Below are 22,772 nucleotides of genomic sequence, written 5' to 3'. Positions count from 1 at the left end.
ATTTTAATTCAGTAATAAGTACAAAGTGGAAGCAACATGCAATCACCATCAAAGCAATGCATTTTCAGCCACCAAACCCTCCTTATAACTATAAGGGGTACACAAGATGTCCTTTATCTGCCTTGGTAAAATAAAGTGAGGTTTCCATTGCAAGAATTCATAAATTTCGTATCACATGTAGATCTTGTAACATGGAAAAAAACGTTTGTCAAAACACATATTCTGCAAAACGTAACTGCTTCTCTACTGCAGTTTGTTGATTTTGTGCTAAGAGCATAGTTAAACCCAATTGTTCATTGTTTTTTATATGAAATGATGATATATCCTATTGTTTCTTACAGTGCATTGGGTTGAAAAACATTTTAACAGGATCTGTTGAAGAGGGTATATGGTTATGAAACAGGGACTTCTTGAACTGCACTCCTACGCTCTACCACTGAGTTAAACCCTTGAATGCTGAAATCTGCCCTTTTTTAAAAAGGTGATAGAGTGGGTGACTGTATGGAACTTGTAGAACTAATGACATCAGTGCACTTCTGGTCAGCTGCACAAATTAATACATTTCATTAAGGGCATATTTTTGGTTTCCACCACAGTTTTATAACATTCATTTGAGCTTCCTATGGACTATTTCAAACTGATAATATCACGAGTAGAAATTGGGTGAATGTAAAACACTTCTTGTATCATATGCAGAAATCCTAAACAGCTTAATGGTGTTTACCCTATATTTCATTAGATGATCAGGAGTATTTCAAATGTAGAAATGTGTTGCTCATTACATAAAATGCTAAGATTGTAAATGTTTTCTTCAATTTATTTAATTAAAACATTTTTCTACAGGTGAAACAGTTGGACAATGGGGCACCCAGATTTGAACTAGGGACCGCTTGATATGCAGTCAAATGCACTACCACTGAGCTATACCCCCAGTTCTGAAATGTTCATCTTTATTTATTCAGTAATATGTACAGAGTGGAAACAACATGTAATCACGATCAAAGCAATGCATTTCCAGCCACCAAACCCTCCTTATAAGTATAAGGGGTACAAAAGATGTCCTTCATCTGCCTTGGTAAAATACAGTGAGGTTTCCATTGCAGAAATGTATACATTTCGTATCACATGTAGATCTTGGAACATGGAAAAAAAACATTTGTCAAATGCACAAATTCTGCAAAACGTAACTGCTTCTCTACTGCATTTTGTTGATTTTGTGCTAAGAGCATAGTTAAACCCAATTGTTCATTGTTTTGTATATGAAATGATGATATATCTTATTGTTTCTTACAGTGCATTGGGTTAAAAAATACATTTTAACAGGATCTATTGAAGAGGGTGTATGGTTATGAAACAGGGACTTCTTGAACTGCACTCCTAGGCTCTACCGCTGACATAAACCCTTGAATGCTGAAAACTGCCCTTTTTTAAGAAAGTGATAGAGTGGGTTACTGTATGGGACTTGTAGAACTAATGACATCAGTTCACTTATGGTCAGCTGTACAAATTAATACATTTCATTAAGGGCATATTATTGGTTTCCACCACAGTTTTATAACATTCATATGAGCTTCCAATGGACTATTTCAAACTGATAATATCACCAGTATAACTTGGGTGAATGTAAAACACAGCCTGTATCATATGAAGAAATCCTAGACAGTTTCATGGTGTTTACCCTATGTTTCAGGAGATGATCAGGAGTCTTTCAAATGTAGAAATGTGTTGCTCATTACATAAAATGCTAAGATTGTAAATGTTTTCTTCAATTTATTTCTACAGGTAAAACAGTTGGAGAAGAGGGCACCCAGATTTAAACTAGGGACCTCTTGATCTGCAGTCAAATGCTCTACAACTGAGCTATACCCCCTCTCTGAAATGTTCGCCTTTATTTATTCAGTAATATGTACAAAGTGGAAGCAACATGCAATCACCATCAAAGCAATGTATTTTCAGCCACCAAACCCTCCTCATAAGTATATGGGGTGCGAAGGATGTCCTTTATCTGCCTTGGTAAAATACAGTGAGGTTTCCATTGCAAGAATTCATACATTTCGGATCACATGTAGATCTTGGAATATGGAAAAAAATCTTTTGTCAAATGCACACATTCTGCAAAACGTAACTGCTTCTCTACTGCAGTTTGTTGATTTTGTGCTAAGAGCATAGTTAAACCCAATTGTTCATTGTTTTGTACATGAAATGATGATATATCTTATTGTTTCTTACAGTACATTGGGTTAAAAAACATTTTAACAGGATCTATTGAAGAGGGTATATGATTATGAAACAGGGTCTTCTTGAACTGCACTCCTACACTCTACCACGGAGTTAAACCCTTGAATGCTCAAAACTGCCCTTTTTTAAAAAGGTGATAGATTGGGTGACTGTATGGAACTTGTAGAACTAATGACATCAGTGCACTTCTGGTCAGCTGTACAAATTAATACATTTCATTAAGGGCATATTATTGGTTTCCACCACAGTTTATAACATTCACATGAGCTTTCAATGGACTATTTCAAACTGATCATATCACCAGTAGAACTTGGGTGAATGTAAAAAACAGCTTGTATCATATGAAGAAATCCTAAACAGCTTAATGGTGTTTACCCTATGTTTCAGGAGATGATCAGGAGTCTTTCACATGTAGAAATGTGTTGCTCATTACATAAAATGCTAAGATTGTAAATGTTTTCTTCAATTTATTTCTACAGGTAAAAAAGTTGGAGAAGGGGGCATCCAGGTTTGAACTAGGGACCTCCTGATCTGCAGTCAAATGCTCTACCACTGAGCTATACCCCCAATTCTGAAATGTTCCCCTATATTAATTCAGTAATATGTACAAAGTGGAAGCAACATGCAATCACCATCAAAGCAATGCCATTTCAGCCACCAAACCCTCCTTATAAGTATAAGGGGTACAAAAGATTTCCTTTATCTGCCTTGGTAAAATACAGTGAGGTTTCCATTGCAAGAATTCATACATGTTGTATCACATGTAGATCTTGGAACATGGAAAAAAAACTTTTGTCAAATGCACAAATTCTGCAAAACGTAACTGCTTCTCTACTGCAGTTTGTTGATTTTGTGCTAAGAGCATAGTTAAACCCAATTGTTCATTGTTTTGTATATGAAATGATGATATATCTTATTGTTTCTTACAGTGCATTGGGTTCAAAAACATTTTAACAGGATCTATTGAAGAAGGTATATGGTTATGAAACAGGGACTTCTTGAACTGCACTCCTACCCTCTACCACTGACATAAACCCTTGAATGCTGAAAACTGCCCTTTTTTAAAAAAGTGATAGAGTGGGTGACTGTATGGAACTTGTCAAACTAATGACATCAGTGAACTTCTGGTCAGCTGTACAAATTAATACATTTCATTAAGGGCATATTATGGGTTTCCACCACAGTTTTATAACATTCATATGAGCTTCCAATGGACTATTTCAAACTGATAATATCACCAGTAGAACTTGGGTGAATGTAATTGTCGGGGGGTTTCTCCTGGGGTCGGCTGGGCCTTCCGCGGACCTCCGGGCTGGGAGGCCCCAACTCCTCCCGCGTATCCCAAAAATGAGTATGAGACGCACACAAGAAGCAAGGTGTTACTGCTGTTTATTGAATAACGGCAGGGATGGGTCTAGGATCGTATGCGTCCGTCCAGACTCTCGAAATTCGTAGGGCTCGCAGGCCCCTTTTTGCCTCAGTATGACGCGCTACTTGCGTACCTGGGAAAGTTAGCAAAAAACCTATTGCCACTCTGGATTGGTCGCTAGAGTGGTAGGGTTAGTATAGCATACGTATAGAGAACGCTGTTAGTGGTTAAGGGTCAGTCAGATGGTATACTTAGGTTGTCCCTTCTATTAGATACTTGAAAATTGTTACACAAAGACCCCTAATGATTGGCTAATGTTAGTGGCTTCAGTGATGAGTGCCCCATGTTCTGATTGGTCGACTCGCGAGCCCCCCAGCCTGGGACCATTGTTGTTCCCTGCTCGCGGTGTACCTGTCATGTGCAACAACATGTAACTATGTGTTTGTGCAGACAATGCGTGAATTTGCTCATATGCCTGAGAGCAGACCATTCCCATCGCTGTAGGTGTCCATTAGGTCATTTCATTGTTGCAGCCTGTGTCTCAAACGTGGGACCCAGGCGAATTCTTCCTCCTGGGTCTGGCACCCTGTCAGGTTTGCCTTGGTCACGTGAGGAGAGACCGTGGTTGAGGCAGAATTTTGCACATTTAAGTTGTACTTTCCACTGTGTGTCTGGCTTAGCTTGCAGGTGCGACCTTGGCGTCGGCTGGTGGCATGCGAGTTGCAACATCGCTCCCTTGGCTGTCAGTTCTCGCTGGGCGCGTTCTGCAGGGTCAGCAATTGTACTCTTGCTCGTTCAATGTTCATGGAGGCTCTTGCTTGCGGCCTACTTGGGCCTGGTGCATAGGTGGGGGTGTTTAATGCACGGCACTTTAAGTTGCAGTATCACATTGCTTCATAGCCGGGACCATGTCTACGTTGTATTTTCATCACAATGCAAGGGTTAGGAGAAGCGTCTGCAAGCATTTAGATGAGTGCTTTGTGCGTCTTGCGTTTCTGCATTTCGAAAAACCTATGTGAAAAATAATAAAGATGCGCGTCAGTGGGTGAGTCTGTCATCTACGTCATAGCACTGAGTATGTTCTTCATGTAGATTGGTGTGGGGGTGTCCAGTGTGCATGGTTGCACAAGTGTTCTGACAGTTGGCTAGGTCGTCATGGCATCTCTAACGATGTGTTTATTTACTGTTGAAGGGTTTAGTCGAGTTCATCCATGCCGCAGGTGTCGGCTTAAGCAGGGCAGGCTGGTGGGCAGGCTGATGGGCACATCCGTATGTTCCTGTACCAGGGTATTTGGTCGTCTGGTAGATATGCAAATTCATCTTGTGGCGGGTGTCTGGGTCGCGATCCTCTAGGTCAGGGGCGCGAGGAGATTGGGGGGGAGTCTTTTCTCCCATTCTCCCACTTCATAATACACAGCTTGTATCATACGAAGAAATCCGAAACAGCTTAATGGTGTTTACCCTATGTTTCAGGTGACGATCAGGAGTATTTCAAATGTAGAAATGTGTTGCTCATTACATAAAATGCTAAAATTGTAAATGTTTTCTTCAATTTATTTAATTAAAAAAATATTTCTACAGGTAAAACAAGTGGGCACCCAGATATGAACTAGGTACCTCTTGATCTGCAGCCAAACACTCTACCACGGAGCTATACCCCCAATTCTGAAACGTTCAGCTATTTTAATTCAGTACTATGTACAAAGTGGAAGCAACATGCAATCACCATCAAAGCAATGCATTTTTAGCCACCAAACCCTCCTTATAAGTATAAGGGGTACAAAAGATGTCCTTTATCTTCCTTGGTAAAATACAGTGAGGTTTCCATTGCAAGAATTAAAACATTTCGTATCACATGTAGATCTTGGAACATGGAAAAAAAACTTTTGTCAAATGCACAAATTCTGCAAAATGTAACTGCTTCTCTACTGCAGATTGTTGATTTTGTGCTAAGAGCATAGTTAAACCCAATTGTTCATTGTTTTGTATATGAAATGATGATATATCCTATTGTTTCTTACAGTGCATTGGGTTAAAAAAATACATTTTAACAGGATCTATTGAAGAGGGTATATGGTCATGAAACAGGAACTTCTTGAAAAGCACTCGTACGTTCTACCACTGACATAAAACCTTGAATTCTGAAAACTGCCCTTTTTTAAAAAGGTGATAGAGTGGGTGACTGTATGGATCTTGTAGAACTAATGACATCAGTGCACTTCCGGTCAGCTGTACACATTAATACATTTCATTAAGGGCATATTATTGGTTTCCACCACAGTTTTATAACATTCATATGAGCTTCCAATGGACTATTTCAAACTAATAATATCACCAGTAGAACTTGGGTGAATGTTAAACACAGCTTGTATCATATGAAGAAATCCTAAACAGTTTCATGGTGTTTACCCTATGTTTCAGGAGATGATCAGGAGTATTTCTAATGTAGAAATGTGTTGCTCATTACATAAAATGCTAAGATTGTAAATGTTTTCTTCAATTTATTTAAAAAAATATTTCTACAGGTAAATCAGTTGAACAAAGGGGCACCCAGATTTGAACTAGGGACCTCTTGATCTGCAGTTAAATGATCTAACACTGAGCTATACGCAAGCTCCAAAAAGTTCTCCTTTATTAATTCAGTAATATGTACAAAGTGCAAGCAACATGCAATCACCATCAAAGCTATGCATTTTCAGCCACCAAACCCTCCTTATAAGTATATGGTGTGCGAAGGATGTCCTTTATCTGCCTTGGTAAAATACAGTGAGGTTTCCATTGCAAGAATTCATACATTTCGTATCACATATAGATCTTGGAACATGGAAAAAAAATCTTTTGTCAAATGCACAAATTCTGCAAAATGTAACTGCTTCTCTACTGCAGTTTGTTGATTTTGTGCTAAGAGCATAGTTAAACCCAATTGTTCATTGTTTTTTATATGAAATGATGATATATCCTATTGTTTCTTACAGTGCATGGGTTGAAAAACATTTTAACAGGATCTATTGACGAGGGTATATGGTTATGAAACAGGGACTTCTTGAACTGCACTCCTACGCTCTACCACTGAGTTAAACCCTTGAATGCTGAAAACTGCACTTTTTTAAAAAGGTGATAGAGTGGGTGACTGTATGGAACTTTTAGAACTAATGACATCAGTGCAATTCTGGTCAGCTGTACAAATTAATACATTTCATTAAGGGCACCCTATTGGTTTCCACCACAGTTTTATAACATTCATATGAGCTTCCAATGGACTATTTCAAACTGATAATATCACCAGTAGAACTTGGGTGAATGTAAAACACAGCTTGCATCATACGAAGAAATCCTAAACAGTTTCATGGTGTTTACCCTATGTTTCAGGAGATGATCAGGAGTATTTCAAATGTACAAATGTGTTGCTCATTACATAAAATGCTAAGATTGTAAATGTTTTCTTAAATTTATTTAATTAAAAAAATATTTCTACAGGTAAAACCGTTGGAGTAGGGGGGCACCCAGATTTGAACAAGGGACCTCTTGATTTGCAGTGAAATGCTCTACCAGGGATCTATACCCCCGATTCTGAAATGTGCACCTATATTAATTCAGTAATATGTACAAAGTGGAAGCAACATGCAATCACCATCAAAGCAATGCATTTTCAGCCACCAAACCCTCCTTATAACTATAAGGGGTAAACACGATGTCCTTTATCTGCCTTGGTAAAATACAGTGAGGTTTCCATTGCAAGAATTCATACATTTCGTATCACATGTAGATCTTGGAACAAGGAAAAAAACTTTTGTCAAATGCACAAATTCTGCAAAACGTAACTGCTTCTCTACTGCAGTTTGTTGATTTTGTGCTAAGAGCATAGTTAAACCCAATTGTGTATTGTTTTGTATATGAAATGATGATATATCTTATTGTTTCTTACAGTGCATTGGGTTGAAAAACATTTTAACAGGATCTATTGAGGAGGGTATATGGTTATGAAAAAGGGACTTTGTGAACTGCACTCCTACCCTCTACCACTGACATAAACCCTTGAATGACGAAAACTGCCCTTTTTAAAAAAAGTGATAGAGTGGGTAACTGTATGGAACTTGTAGAACTAATGACATCAGTGCACTTCTGGTCAGCTGTACAAATTAATACATCTCATTAAGGGCATATTATTGGTTTCCACCACAGTTTTATAACATTCATATGAGCTTCCAATGGACTATTTCAAACTGATCATATCACCAGTAGAACTTGGGTGAATGTAAAACACAGCTTGTTTCATTTGAAGAAATCCTAAACAGATTAATGGTGTTTACCCTATGTTTCAGGTGATGATCAGGAGTATTTCAAATGTAGAAATGTGTTGCTCATTACATAAAATGCTAAGATTGCAAATGTTTTCTTCAACTTATTTAATTAAAAAATTATTTCTACAGGTAAAACAGTTGAACAAGGGGGCACCCAGATTTGAACTAGAGGACCTCTTGATCTGCAGTCAAATGCTGTACCACTGAGTTATACCCCCAGTTCTGATATGTTCACCTTTATTAATTCAGTAATATGTACAAAGTGCAAGCAACATTCAATCACCATCAAAGCAATGCATTTTCAGTCACCAAACCCTCCTTATACGTATATGGGGTGCGAAGGATATCCTTTACCTGCCTTGGTAAAATACAGTGAGGTTTCCATTGCAAGAATTCACACATTTCGTATCACATGTACATCTTGGAACATGGAAAAAAAATCTTTTGTCAAATGCACAAATTCTGCAAAATGTAACTGCTTCTCTACTGCAGTTTGTTGATTTTGTGCTAAGATCATAGTTAAACCCAATTGTTCATTGTTGTGTATATGAAATGAGGATATATCCTATTGTTTCTTACAGTGCATTGGGTTGAAAAACATTTTAACAGGATCTATTGAAGAGGGTATATGGTTATGAAACAGGGACTTCTTGAACTACACTCCTAGGCTCTACCAGTGACATACACCCTTGAATGTTGAAAACTGCCCTTTTTTAAAAAGGTGATAGAGTGGGTGACTGTATGGAACTTGTAGAACTAATGACATCAGTGCACTTCTGGTCAGCTGTACACATTAATACATCTCATTAAGGGCATATTATTGGTTTCCACCACAGTTTTATAACATTCATATGAGCTTCCAATGGACTATTTCAAACTGATCATATCACCAGTAGAACTTGGGTGAATGTAAAACACAGCTTGTTTCATATGAAGAAATCCTAAACAGCTTAATGGTGTTTACCCTATGTTTCAGGAGATGATCAGGAGTATTTCAAATGTAGAAATGTGTTGCTCGTTACATAAAATGCTAAGATTGCAAATGTTTTCTTCAATTTATTTAATTAAAAAAATATTTCTACAGGTAAAACAGTTGAACAAGGGTCACCCAGATTTGAACTAGGGGACCTCTTGATCTGCAGTGAAAGGCTCTACCACAGAGCTATACCCCAGATTCTGAAATGTGCACCTATATTAATTCAGTAATATGTACAAAGTGGAAGCAAAATGCAATCACCATCAAAGCAATGCATTTTCAGCCACCAAACCCTCCTTATAACAATAAGGGGTAAACAAGATGTCCTTTATCTGCCTTGGTAAAATACAGTGAGGTTTCCATTGCAATAATTCATACATTTCGTATCACAGGTAGATCTTGGAACATGGAAAAAAAAACTTTTGTCAAATGCACAAATTATGCAAAACATTACTGCTTCTCTACTGCAGTTTGTTGATTTTGTGCTAAGAGCATAGTTAAACCCAATTGTTCATTGTTTTTTATACGAAATGATGATATATCCTATTGTTTCTTACAGTGCATTGGGTTGAAAAAATACATTTTAACAGGATCTATTGAAGAGGGTATATGGTTATGAAACAGGGACTTCTTGAACTACACTCCTAGGCTCTACCACTGAGTTAAACCCTTGAATGCTGAAAACTGCACTTTTTTAAAAAGGTGATAGAGTGGGTGACTGTATGGAACTTTTAGAACTAATGACATCAGTGCACTTCTGGTCAGCTGTACAAATTAATACATTTCATTAAGGGCACACTATTGGTTTCCACCACAGTTTTATAACATTCATATGAGCTTCCAATGGACTATTTCAAACTGATCATATCACCAGTAGAACTTGGGTGAATGTAAAACACAGCTTGTATCATACGATGAAATCCTAAACAGTTTCATGGTGTTTACCCTATGTTCAGGAGATGATCAGGAGTATTTCAAATGTACAAATGTGTTGCTCATTACATAAAATGCTAAGATTGTAAATGTTTTCTTCAATTTATTTAATTAAAAAAATATTTCTACAGGTAAAACAGTTGAACACGGGGGCACCCAGATTTGAACTAGGGGACCTCTTGATCTGCAGTCAAATGCTCTACCACTGAGTTATACCCCCAGTTATACCCCCAGTTCTGATATGTGCACCTTTATTAATTCAGTAATATGTACAAAGTGCAAGCAACATGCAATCACCATCAAAGCAATGCATTTTCAGCCACCAAACCCTCCTTATACGTATATGGGGTGCGAAGGATATCCTTTATCTGCCTTGGTAAAATACAGTGAGGTTTCCATTGCAAGAATTCACACATTTCGTATCACATGTAGATCTTGGAACATGGAAAAAAAATCTTTTGTCAAATGCACAAATTCTGCAAAATGTAACTGCTTCTCTACTGCAGTTTGTTGATTTTGTGCTAAGATCATAGTTAAACCCAATTGTTCATTGTTTTGTATATGAAATGAGGATATATCCTATTGTTTCTTAGAGTGCATTGGGTTGAAAAACATTTTAACAGGATCTATTGAAGAGGGTATATGGTTATGAAACAGGGACTTCTTGAACTACACTCCTACGCTCTACCAGTGACATACACCCTTGAATGTTGAAAACTGCCCTTTATTAAAAAGGTGATAGAGTGGGTCACTCTAGGGAACTTGTAGAACTAATGACATCAGTGCATTTCTGGTCAGCTGTACAAATTAATACATTTCATTAAGGGCATATTATTGGTTTCCACCACAGTTTTATAACATTCATATGAGCTTCCAATGGACTATTTCAAACTAATCATATCACCAGTAGAACTTGGGTGAATGTAAAACACAGCTTGTATCATATGAAGAAATCCTAAACAGCTTAATGGTGTTTACCCTATGTTTCAGGTGATGATCAGGAGTATTTCAAATGTAGAAATGTGTTGCTCATTACATAAACTGCTAAGATTGTAAATGTTTACTTCAATTTATTTAATTAAAAAGCAATTTCTACAGGTAAAACAGTTGGACAAGGGGGGCACCCAGATTTGAATGAGGGACCTCTTGATTTGCAGTGAAATGCTCTACCACGGAGCTATAGCCCCGATTCTGAAATGCGCACCTATATTAATTCAGTAATATGTACAAAGTGGAAGCAAAATGCAATCACCATCAAAGCAATGCATTTTCAGCCACCAAACCCTCCTTATAACTATAAGGGGTAAACAAGATGTCCTTTATCTGCCTTGGTAAAATACAGTGAGGTTTCCATTGCAATAATTCATACATTTCGTATCACAGGTAGATCTTGGAACATGGAAAAAAAACTTTTGTCAAATGCACAAATTCTGCAAAACATAACTGCTTCTCTACTGCAGTTTGTTGATTTTGTGCTAAGAGCATAGTTAAACCCAATTGTTCATTGTTTTGTATATGAAATGATGATATATCCTATTGTTTCTTACAGTGCATTGGGTTGAAAAACATTTTAACAGGATCTATTGACGAGGGTATATGGTTATGAAACAGGGACTTCTTGAACTGCACTCCTACGCTCTACCACTGAGTTAAACCCTTGATTGCTGAAAACAGCCCTTTTTTAAAAAGGTGATAGAGTGGGTGACTGTATGGAACTTGTAGAACTAATGACATCAGTGCACTTCTGGTCAGCTGTACAAATTAATACATTTTATTTAGGGCATATTATTGGTTTCCACCACAGTTTTATAACATTCATATGAGCTTCCAATGGACTATTTCAAACTGATGATATCACCAGTAGAACTTGGGTGAATGTACAACACACCTTGTATCATATGAAGAAATCCTAAACAGTTTCATGGTGTTTACCCTATGTTTCAGGAGATAAGCAGGAGTATTTCAAATGTAGAAATGTGTTGCTCATTACATAAAATGCTAAGATTGTAAATGTTTTCTTCAATTTATTTAAAAAAATATTTCTACAGTTAAAGCAGTTGGACAAGGGGGCACCCCGATTTGAACTAGGGACCTCTTCATATGCAGTGAAATGCTCTACCACCGAGCTATACCCCCAATTCACAAATGTTCACTTATATTAATTCAGTAATATGTACAAAGTGGAAGCAACATGCAATCACCATCAAAGCAATGCATTTTCAGCCACCAAACCCTCCTTATAACTATAAGGGGTACACAAGATGTCCTTTATCGGCCTTGGAAAAATACAGTGAGGTTTCCATTGCAAGAATTCATACATTTCGTATCACATGTAGATCTTGGAACATGGAAAAAAAACTTTTGTTAAATGCACAAATTCTGCAAAACGTCACTGCTTCTCTACTGCAGTTTGTTGATTTTGTGCTAAGAGCATAGTTAAACCCAATTGTTCATTGTTTTGTATATGAAATGATGATATATCTTATTGTTTCTTACAGTGCATTGGGTTGAAAAACATTTTAACAGGATCTATTGACAGGGGTATATGGTTATGAAACCGGGACTTCTTGAACTGCACTCCTACGCTCTACCACTGAGTTAAACCCTTGAATGCTGACAACTGCCCTTTTTTGAAAAGGTGATAGAGTGGGTGACTGTATGAAAATTGTAGAAATAATGACATCAGTGCACTTCTGGTCAGCTGTACAAATTAATACATTTCATTTAGGGCATATTATTGGTTTCCACCACAGTTTTATAACATTCATATGAGCTTCCAATGGGCTATTTCAAACTGATAATATCACCAGTAGAACTTGGGTGAATGTAAAACACAGCTTGTATCATATGAAGAAATCCTAAACAGTTTCATGGTGTTTACCCTATGTTTCAGGAGATGATCAGGAGTATTTCAAATGTAGAAATGTGTTGCTCATTACATAAAATGCTAACATTGTAAATGTTTTCTTCAATTTATTTAATTAAAAAAATATTTCTACAGGTAAAACAGTTGAACAAGGAGGCACCCAGATTTAAACTAGGGACCTCTTGATCTCCAGCCAAATGCTCTACCACTGAGCTATACCCCCGATTCTGAAATGTGCACCTATATTAATTCAGTAATATGTACAAAGTGGAAGCAACATGCAATCACCATCAAAGCAATGCATTTTCAGCCACCAAACCCTCCTTATAACTATAAGGGGTAAACACGATGTCCTTTATCTGCCTTGGTAAAATACAGTGAGGTTTCCATTGCAATAATTCATACATTTCGTGTCACAGGTAGATCTTGGAACATGGAAAATAAACTTTTGTCAAATGCACAAATTCTGCAAAACGTAACAGCTTCTCTACTGCAGTTTGTTGATTTTGTGCTAAGATCATAGTTAAACCCAATTGTTCATTGTTTTGTATATGAAATGATGATATTTCCTATTGTTTCTTACAGTGCATTTGGTTGAAAAACATTTTAACAGGATCTATTGAAGAGGGTATATGGTTATGAAACAGGGACTTCTTGAACTGCACTCCTACGCTCTACCACTGACATACACCATTGAATGTTGAAAACTGCCCTTTTTTAAAAAGGTGATAGAGTGGGTGACTGTAGGGAACTTGTAGAACTAATGACACCAGTGCACTTCTGGTCAGCTGTACAAATTAATACATTTCATTAAGGGCAAATTATTGGTTTCCACCACAGTTTTATAACATTCATATGAGCTTCCAATGGACTATTTAAAACTGATAATATCACCAGTAGAACTTGGGTGAATGTAAAACACAGCTTTTAGCATACGAAGAAATCCTAAACAGTTTCATGGTGTTTACCCTATGTTTCAGGAGATGATCAGGAGTATTTCAAATGTAGAAATGTGTTGCTCATTACATAAAATGCTAAGATTGTAAATGTTTTCTTCAATTTATTTAAAAAAATATTTCTACAGTTAAAGCAGTTGGACAAGGTGGCACCCCGATTTGAACTAGGGACCTCTTCATATGCAGTGAAATGCTCTACCACTGAGCTATACCCCCAATTCAAAAATGTTCACTTATATTAATTCAGTAATATGTACAAAGTGGAAGCAACATGCAATCACCATCAAAGCAATGCATTTTCAGCCACCAAACCCTCCTTATAACTATAAGGGGTACACAAGATGTCCTTTATCGGCCTTGGAAAAATACAGTGAGGTTTCCATTGCAAGAATTCATACATTTCGTATCACATGTAGATCTTGGAACATGGAAAAAAAACTTTTGTTAAATGCACAAATTCTGCAAAACATCACTGCTTCTCTACTGCAGTTTGTTGATTTTGTGCTAAGAGCATAGTTAAACCCAATTGTTCATTGTTTTGTATATGAAATGATGATATATCTTATTGTTTCTTACAGTGCATTGGGTTGAAAAACATTTTAACAGGATCTATTGACAGGGGTATATGGTTATGAAACCGGGACTTTTTGAACTGCACTCCTACGCTATAACCACTGAGTTAAACCCTTGAATGCTGAAAACTGCCCTTTTTTGAAAAGGTGATAGAGTGGGTGACTGTATGGAACTTGTAGAAATAATGACATCAGTGCACTTCTGGTCAGCTGTACAAATTAATACATTTCATTAAGGGCATATTATTGGTTTCCACCACAGTTTTATAACATTCATATGAGCTTCCAATTGACCATTTCAAACTGATAATATCACCATTAGAACTTGGGTGAATGTAAAACACAGCTTGTATCATATCAAGAAATCCTAAACAGTTTCATGGTGTTTACCCTATGTTTCAGGAGATGATCAGGAGTATTTCAAATGTAGAAATGTGTTGCTCATAACATAAAATGCTAACATTGTAAATGTTTTCTTCAATTTATTAAATAAAAAACAATTCTACAGGTAAAACAGTTGAACAAGGGGCACCCAGATTTGAACTAGGGACCTCTTGATCTGCAGTCAAATGCTCTACCACTGAGCTATACCCCCAGTTCTGAAAAGTTCACCTTTATTAATTCAGTAATATGTACAAAGTGCAAGCAACATGCAATCACCATCAAAGCAATGCATTTTCAGCCACCAAACCCTCCTTATAAGTATAAGGGGTACAAAAATGTCCTTTATCTGCCTTGGTAAAATACAGTGAGGTTTCCATTGCAAGAATTCATACATTTCGTATCACATGTAGATCTTGGAACATGGAAAAAAAACATTTGTCAAATGCACAAATTCTGCAAAACGTAACTGCTTCTCTACTGCAGTTTGTTGATTTTGTGCTAAGAGTATAGTTAAACCCAATTGTTCACTGTTTTTTATATGAAATGATGTTATATCCTATTGTTTCTTACAGTGCATTGGGTTGAAAAACATTTTAACAGGATCTATTGACGAGGGTATATGGTTATGAAACAGGGACTTCTTGAACTGCACCCCTATGCTCTACCACTGAGTTAAACCCTTGAATGCTGAAAACTGCCCTTTTTTAAAAAGGTGATAGAGTGGGTAACTGTATGGAACTTGTAGAACTAATGACAACAGTGCATTTCTGGTCAGCTGTACAAATTAATACATTTCATTAAGGGCATATTATTGGTTTCCACCACAGTTTTATAACATTCATATGAGCTTCCAATGGACTATTTCAAACTGATAATATCACCAGTAGAACTTGGGTGAATGTAAAACACAGCTTGTATCATATGAAGAAATCCTAAACAGTTTCAAGGTGTTTACCCTATGTTTCAGGAGATGATCAGGAGTATTTGAAATGTAGAAATATGTTGCTCATTACATAGAATGCTAAGATTGTAAATGTTTTCTTCAATTTATTTAATAACACAAATATTTCTACAGGTAAAACAGTTGAACAAGGGGGCACCCAGATTTGAACTAGGGACCTCTTGAACTGCAGTCAAATGCTCTACCACTGAGCTATACCCCCAGTTCTGCAAAGTTAACCTTTATTAATTCAGTAATATGTACAAAGTGCAAGCAACATGCAATCACCATCAAAGCAAAGCATTTTCAGCCACCAAAACCTCATCATAAGTATATTGGGTGCGAAGGATGTCCTTTAACTGCCTTGGTAAAATACAGTGAGGTTTCCATTGCAAGAATTCATACATTTCGTATCACATGTAGATCTTGGAACATGGAAAAAAATCTTTTGTCAAATGCACAAATTCTGCAAAATGTAACTGCTTCTCTACTGCAGTTTGTTGATTTTGTGCTAAGAGCATAGTTAAACCCAATTGTTCATTGTTTTGTATATGAAATGATGATATATCCTATTGTTTCTTACAGTGCATTGGGTTGAAAAACATTTTAACAGGATCTATTGACGAGGGTATATGGTTATGAAACAGGGACTTCTTGAACTGCACTCCTATGCTCTACCACTGAGATAAACCCTTGAATGCTGAAAACTGACCTTTTTTTAAAAAGGTGATAGAGTGGGTAACTGTATGGAACTTGTAGAACTAATGACATCAGTGCACTTCTGGTCAGCTGTACAAATTAATACATTTCATTAAGGGCATATTATTGGTTTCCACCACAGTTTTATAACATTCATGTGAGCTTCCAATGGACTATTTCAAACTGATAATATCACAAGTAGAACTAGGGTGAATGTAAAACACAGCTTGTATCATATGAAGAAATCCTAAACAGTTTCAAGGTGTTTACCCTATGTTTCAGGAGATGATCAGGAGTATTTCAAATGTAGAAATGTGTTGCTCATTATATAAAATGCTAAGATTGTAAATGTTTTCTTCAATTTATTTAATAAAAAAATATTTCTACAGGTAAAACAGCTGAACAAGGGGGCACCCAGATTTGAACTAGGGACCTCTTGATCTGCAGTCAAATGCTCTACCACTGAGCTATACCCACAGTTCTGAAAAGTTCACCTTTATTAATTCAGTAATATGTACAAAGTGCAAGCAACATGCAATCACCATCAAAGCAAAGCATTTTCAGCCACCAAAACCTCCTTATAAGTATATGGGGTGCGAAGGATGTCCTTTATCTGCCTTGGTAAAATACAGTGAGGTTTCCATTGCAAGAATTCATACATTTCGTATCACATGTAGATCTTGGAACATGGAAAAAAAATCTTTTGTCAAATGCACAAATTCTGCAAAATGTAGCTGCTTCTCTACTGCAGTTTGTTGATTTTGTGCTAAGAGTATAGTTTAACCCAATTGTTCATTGTTTTTTATATGAAATGATGATATATCCTATTGTTTCTTACAGTGCATTGGGTTGAAAAACATTTTAACAGGATCTATTGATGAGGGTATATGGTTATGAAACAGGGACTTCTTGAACTGCACTCCTATGCTCTACCACTGAGATAAACCCTTGAATGCTGAAAACTGACCTTTTTTTAAAAAGGTGATAGAGTGGGTAACTGTATGGAACTTGTAGAACTAATGACATCAGTGCACTTCTGATCAGCTGTACAAATTAATATATTTCATTAAGTGCATATTATTGGTTTCCACCACAGTTTTATAACATTCATATGAGCTTCCAATTGACCATTTCAAACTGATAATATCACCAGTAGAACTTGGGTGAATGTAAAACACAGCTTGTATCATATGAAGAAATCCTAAACAGTTTCATGGTGTTTACCCTATGTTTCAGGAGATGATCAGGAGTATTTCAAATGTAGAAATGTGTTGATCATTACATAAAATGCTAACATTGTAAATGTTTTCTTTAATTTATTTAATAAAAAACATTTCTACAGGTAAAACAGTTGAACAAGGGGCACCCAGATTTAAACTAGAGACCTCTTGATCTGCAGTCAAATGCTGTACCACTGAGCTATACCCCCAGTTCTGAAAAGTTCACCTTTATTAATTCAGTAATATGTATAAAGTGCAAGCAACATGCAATCACCATCAAAGCAATGCATTTTCAGCCACCAAACCATCCTTTTAAGTATAAGGGGTACAAAAATGTCCTTTATCTGCCTTGGTAAAATACAGTGAGGTTTCCATTGCAAGAATTCATACATTTCCAATCACATGTAGATCTTGGAACATGGAAAAAAACGTTTATCAAATGCACAAGTTCTGCAAAACGTAACTGCTTCTCTACTGCAGTTTGTTGATTTTGTGCTAAGAGTATAGTTAAACCCAACTGTTCATTGTTTTTTATATGAAATGATGATATATCCTATAGTTTCTTACAGTGCATTGGGTTGAAAAACATTTTAACAGGATCTATTGAAGAGGGTATATGGTTATGAAACAGGGACTTCTTGAACTGCACTCCTACGCTTTACCACTGAGTTAAACCCTTGAATGCTGAAAACTGCCCTTTTTTAAAAAGGTGATAGAGTGGATAACTGTATGGAACTTGTAGAACTAATGACAACAGTGCACTTCTGGTCAGCTGTACAAATTAATACATTTCATTAATGGCATATTATTGGTTTCCACCACAGTTTTATAACATTCATATGAGCTTCCAATGGACTATTTCAAACTGATAATATCACCAGTAGAACTTGGGTGAATGTAAAACACAGCTTGTATCATATGAAGAAATCCTAAACAGTTTTAAGGTGTTTAACCTATGTTTAAGGAGATGATCAGGAGTATTTCAAATGTAGAAATGTGTTGCTCATTATATAAAATGCTAAGATTGTAAATGTTTTCTTCAATGTATTTAATAAAAAAAATATTTCTAAAGGTAAAACAGTTGAACAAGGGGGCACCCAGATTTGAACTAGGGACCTCTTGATCTGCAGTCTAATGCTCTACCACTGAGCTATACCCCTTGTTCTGAAACGTTCACCTTTATTAATTCAGTAATATGTACAAAGTGCAAGCAACATGCAATCACCATCAAAGCAAAGCGTTTTCAGCCACGAAACCCTCCTTATAAGTATATGGGGTGCGAAGGATGTCCTTTATCTGCCTTGGTAAAATACAGTGAGGTTTCCATTGCAAGAATTCATACATTTCGCATCACATGTAGCTCTTGGAACATGGAAAAAAAATCTTTTGTCAAATGCACTAATTCTGCAAAATGTAACTGCTTCTCTACTGCAGTTTGTTGATTTTGTGCTAAGAGCATAGTTAAACCCAATTGTTCATTGTTTTTTATATGAAATGATGATATATCCTATTGTTTCTTACAGTGCATTGGGTTGAAAAACATTTTAACAGGATCTATTGATGAGGGTATATGGTTATGAAACAGGGACTTCTTGAACTGCACTCCTATGCTCTACCACTGAGTTAAACCCTTGAATGCTGAAAACTGCCCTTTTTCTAAAAAGGTGATAGAGTGGGTAACTGTATGGAACTTGTAGAACTAATGACATCAGTGCACTTCTGGTCAGCTGTACAAATAAATACATTTCATTAAGGGCATATTATTGGTTTCCACCACAGTTTTATAACATTCATGTGAGCTTCCAATGGACTATTTCAAACTGATAATATCACCAGTAGAACTTGGGTGAATGTCAAACACAGCTTGTATCATATGAAGAAATCCTAAACAGTTTCATGGTGTTTACCCTATGTTTCAGGAGATGATCAGGAGTATTTCAAATGTAGAAATATGTTGCTCATTACATAGAATGCTAAGATTGTAAATGTTTTCTTCAATTTATTTAATAAAAAAATATTTCTACAGGTAAAACAGTTGAACAAGGGGGCACCCAGATTTGAACTAGGGACCTCTTTATCTGCAGTCACATGCTCTACCACTGAGCTATACCCCCAGTTCTGAAAAGATCATCTTTATTAATTCAGTAATATGTACAAAGTGCAAGCAACATGCAATCACCATCAAAGCAAAGCATTTTCAGCCACCAAAACCTCCTTATAAGTATATGGGGTGTAAAGGATGTCCTTTATCTGCCTTGGTAAAATACAGTGAGGTTTCCATTGCAAGAATTCATACATTTCGTATCACATGTAGATCTTGGAACATGGAAAAAAAACGTTTGTCAAATGCACAAATTCTGCAAAACGTAACTGCTTCTCTACTGCAGTTTGTTGATTTTGTGCTAAGAGTATAGTTAAACCCAATTGTTCATTTTTTTTTTATATGAAATGATGATATATCCTATTGTTTCTTACAGTGCATTGGGTTGAAAAACATTTTAACAGGATCTATTGATGAGGGTATATGGTTATGAAACAGGGACTTCTTGAACTGCACTCCTATGCTCTACCACTGAGTTAAACCCTTGAATGCTGAAAACTGCCCTTTTTCTAAAAAGGTGATAGAGTGGGTAACTGTATGGAACTTGTAGAACTAATGACATCAGTGCACTTCTGGTCAGCTGTACAAATTAATACATTTCATTAAGGGCATATTATTGGTTTCCACCACAGTTTTATAACATTCATGTGAGCTTCCAATGGACTATTTCAAACTGATAATATCACCAGTAGAACTTGGGTGAATGTCAAACACAGCTTGTATCATATGAAGAAATCCTAAACAGTTTCAAGGTGTTTACCCTATGTTTCAGGAGATGATCAGGAGTATTTCAAATGTAGAAATGTGTTGCTCATTATATAAAATGCTAAGATTGTAAATGTTTTCTTCAATTTATTTAATAAAAAAATATTTCTACAGGTAAAACAGTTGAACAAGGGGGCACCCAGATTTGAACTAGGGACCTCTTGAACTGCAGTCAAATGCTCTACAACTGAGCTATAACCCCAGTTCTGAAAAGTTCACCTTTATTAATTCAGTAATATGTACAAAGTGCAAGCAACATGCAATCACCATCAAAGCAAAGCATTTTCAGCCACCAAAACCTCCTTATAAGTATATGGGGTGCGAAGGATGTCCTTTATCTGCCTTGGTAAAATACAGTGAGGTTTCCATTGCAAGAATTCATACATTTCGTATCACATGTAGATCTTGGAACATGGAAAAAAAATCTTTTGTCAAATGCACAAATTCTGCAAAATGTAACTGCTTCTCTACTGCAGTTTGTTGATTTTGTGCTAAGAGCATAGTTAAACCCAATTGTTCATTGTTTTGTATATGAAATGATGATATATCTTATTGTTTCTTACAGTGCATTGGGTTGAAAAACATTTTAACAGGATCTATTGAAGAGGGTATATGGTTATGAAACTGGGACTTCTTGAACTGCACTCCTATGCTTTACCACTGAGTTAAACCCTTGAATGCTGAAAACTGCCCTTTTTTAAAAAGGTGATAGAGTGGGTAACTGTATGGAACTTGTAGAACTAATGACATCAGTGCACTTCTGGTCAGCTGTACAAATTAATACAGTTCATTAAGGGCATATTATTGGTTTCCACCACAGTTTTATACCATTCATATGAGCTTCCAATGGACTATTTCAAACTTATAATATCACCAGTAGAACTTGGGTGAATGTAATACACAACTTGTATCATATGAAGAAATCCTAAACAGTTTCAAGGTGTTTACCCTATGTTTCAGGAGATGATCAGGAGTATTTCAAATGTAGAAATGTGTTGCTCATTACATAAAATGCTAACATTGTAAATGTTTTCTTCAATTTATGTATTACAAAAAAATATTTCTACAGGTAAAACAGTTGAACAAGGGGGCACCCAGATTTGAACTAGGGACCTCTTGATCTGCAGTCAAATGTTCTACCACTGAGCTATACCCCCAGTTCTGAAAAGTTCACTTTTATTAATTCAGTAATATGTACAAAGTGCAAGCAACATGCAATCACCATCAAAGCAAAGCATTTTCAGCCACCAAACCCTCCTTATAAGTATATGGGGTGCGAAGGATGTCCTTTATCTGCCTTGGTAAAATACAGTGAGGTTTCCATTGCAAGAATTCATACATTTCGTATCACATGTAGATCTTGGAAGATGGAAAAAAAATATTTTGTCAAATGCACAAATTCTGAAAAATGTAGCTGCTTCTCTACTGCAGTTTGTTGATTTTGTGCTAAGAGTATAGTTTAACCCAATTGTTCATTGTTTTTTATATGAAATGATGATATATCCTATTGTTTCTTACAGTGCATTGGGTTGAAAAACGTTTTAACAGGATCTATTGATGAGGGTATATGGTTATGAAACAGGGACTTCTTGAACTGCACTCCTATGCTCTACCACTGAGTTAAACCCTTGAATGCTGAAAACTGCCCTTTTTGAAAAAGGTGTTAGAGTGGGTGACTGTATGGAACTTGTAGAACTAATGACATCAGTGCACATCTGATCAGCTGTACAAATTAATACATTTCATTAAGTGCATATTATTGGTTTCCACCACAGTTTTATAACATTCATATGAGCTTCCAATTGACCATTTCAAACTGATAATATCACCAGTAGAACTTGGGTGAATGTAAAACACAGCTTGTATCATATGAAGAAATCCTAAACAGTTTCATGGTGTTTACCCTATGTTTCAGGAGATGATCAGGAGTATTTCAAATGTAGAAATGTGTTGCTCATTACATAAAATGCTAACATTGTAAATGTTTTCTTTAATTTATTTAATAAAAAACATTTCTACAGGTAAAACAGTTGAACAAGGGGCACCCAGATTTAAACTAGAGACCTCTTGATCTGCATTCAAATGCTCTACCACTGAGCTATACCCCCAGTTCTGAAAAAGGTTCACCTTTATTAATTCAGTAATATGTATAAAGTGCAAGCAACATGCAATCACCATCAAAGCAATGCATTTTCAGCCACCAAACCCTCCTTTTAAGTATAAGGGGTACAAAAATGTCCTTTATCTGCCTTGGTAAAATACAGTGAGGTTTCCATTGCAAGAATTCATACATTTCGTATCACATGTAGATCTTGGAACATGGAAAAAAAACGTTTGTCAAATGCACAAATTCTGCAAAACGTAACTGCTTCTCTACTGCAGTTTGTTGATTTTGTACTAAGAGTATAGTTAAACCCAATTGTTCATTGTTTTTTATATGAAATGATGATAT

The 22,772-nt window shown here is 36.3% G+C and overlaps 5 non-coding genes across 5 annotated transcripts; all 5 read right to left on the bottom strand.

Moving 5' to 3' along the window:
* Positions 1-12,834: 12,834 nt before the first annotated feature.
* On the bottom strand, positions 12,835-12,906 carry TRNAS-GGA (transfer RNA serine (anticodon GGA)). Its single transcript has one exon. It is a non-coding gene; the product is annotated as a tRNA-Ser (tRNA).
* A 1,828-nt stretch (positions 12,907-14,734) lies between these two features.
* TRNAC-GCA (transfer RNA cysteine (anticodon GCA)) lies at positions 14,735-14,806 on the bottom strand. Its single transcript has one exon. It is a non-coding gene; the product is annotated as a tRNA-Cys (tRNA).
* An 880-nt stretch (positions 14,807-15,686) lies between these two features.
* Positions 15,687-15,758, bottom strand: TRNAC-GCA (transfer RNA cysteine (anticodon GCA)). Its single transcript has one exon. It is a non-coding gene; the product is annotated as a tRNA-Cys (tRNA).
* Positions 15,759-16,639: 881 nt separating this feature from the next.
* TRNAC-GCA (transfer RNA cysteine (anticodon GCA)) lies at positions 16,640-16,711 on the bottom strand. Its single transcript has one exon. It is a non-coding gene; the product is annotated as a tRNA-Cys (tRNA).
* A 4,694-nt stretch (positions 16,712-21,405) lies between these two features.
* Positions 21,406-21,477, bottom strand: TRNAC-GCA (transfer RNA cysteine (anticodon GCA)). Its single transcript has one exon. It is a non-coding gene; the product is annotated as a tRNA-Cys (tRNA).
* Positions 21,478-22,772: the final 1,295 nt, after the last annotated feature.

The sequence above is a fragment of the Ambystoma mexicanum genome, chromosome 4q (genome assembly GCF_040938575.1).
Source record: "Ambystoma mexicanum isolate Mex_15411 chromosome 4q, UKY_AmexF1_1, whole genome shotgun sequence".
Classification (NCBI taxonomy): Eukaryota; Metazoa; Chordata; class Amphibia; order Caudata; family Ambystomatidae; genus Ambystoma; species Ambystoma mexicanum.
The sequence above is the reverse complement of the archived record's forward strand: the minus strand, read 5'-3'. Positions and strand labels throughout refer to the sequence as shown.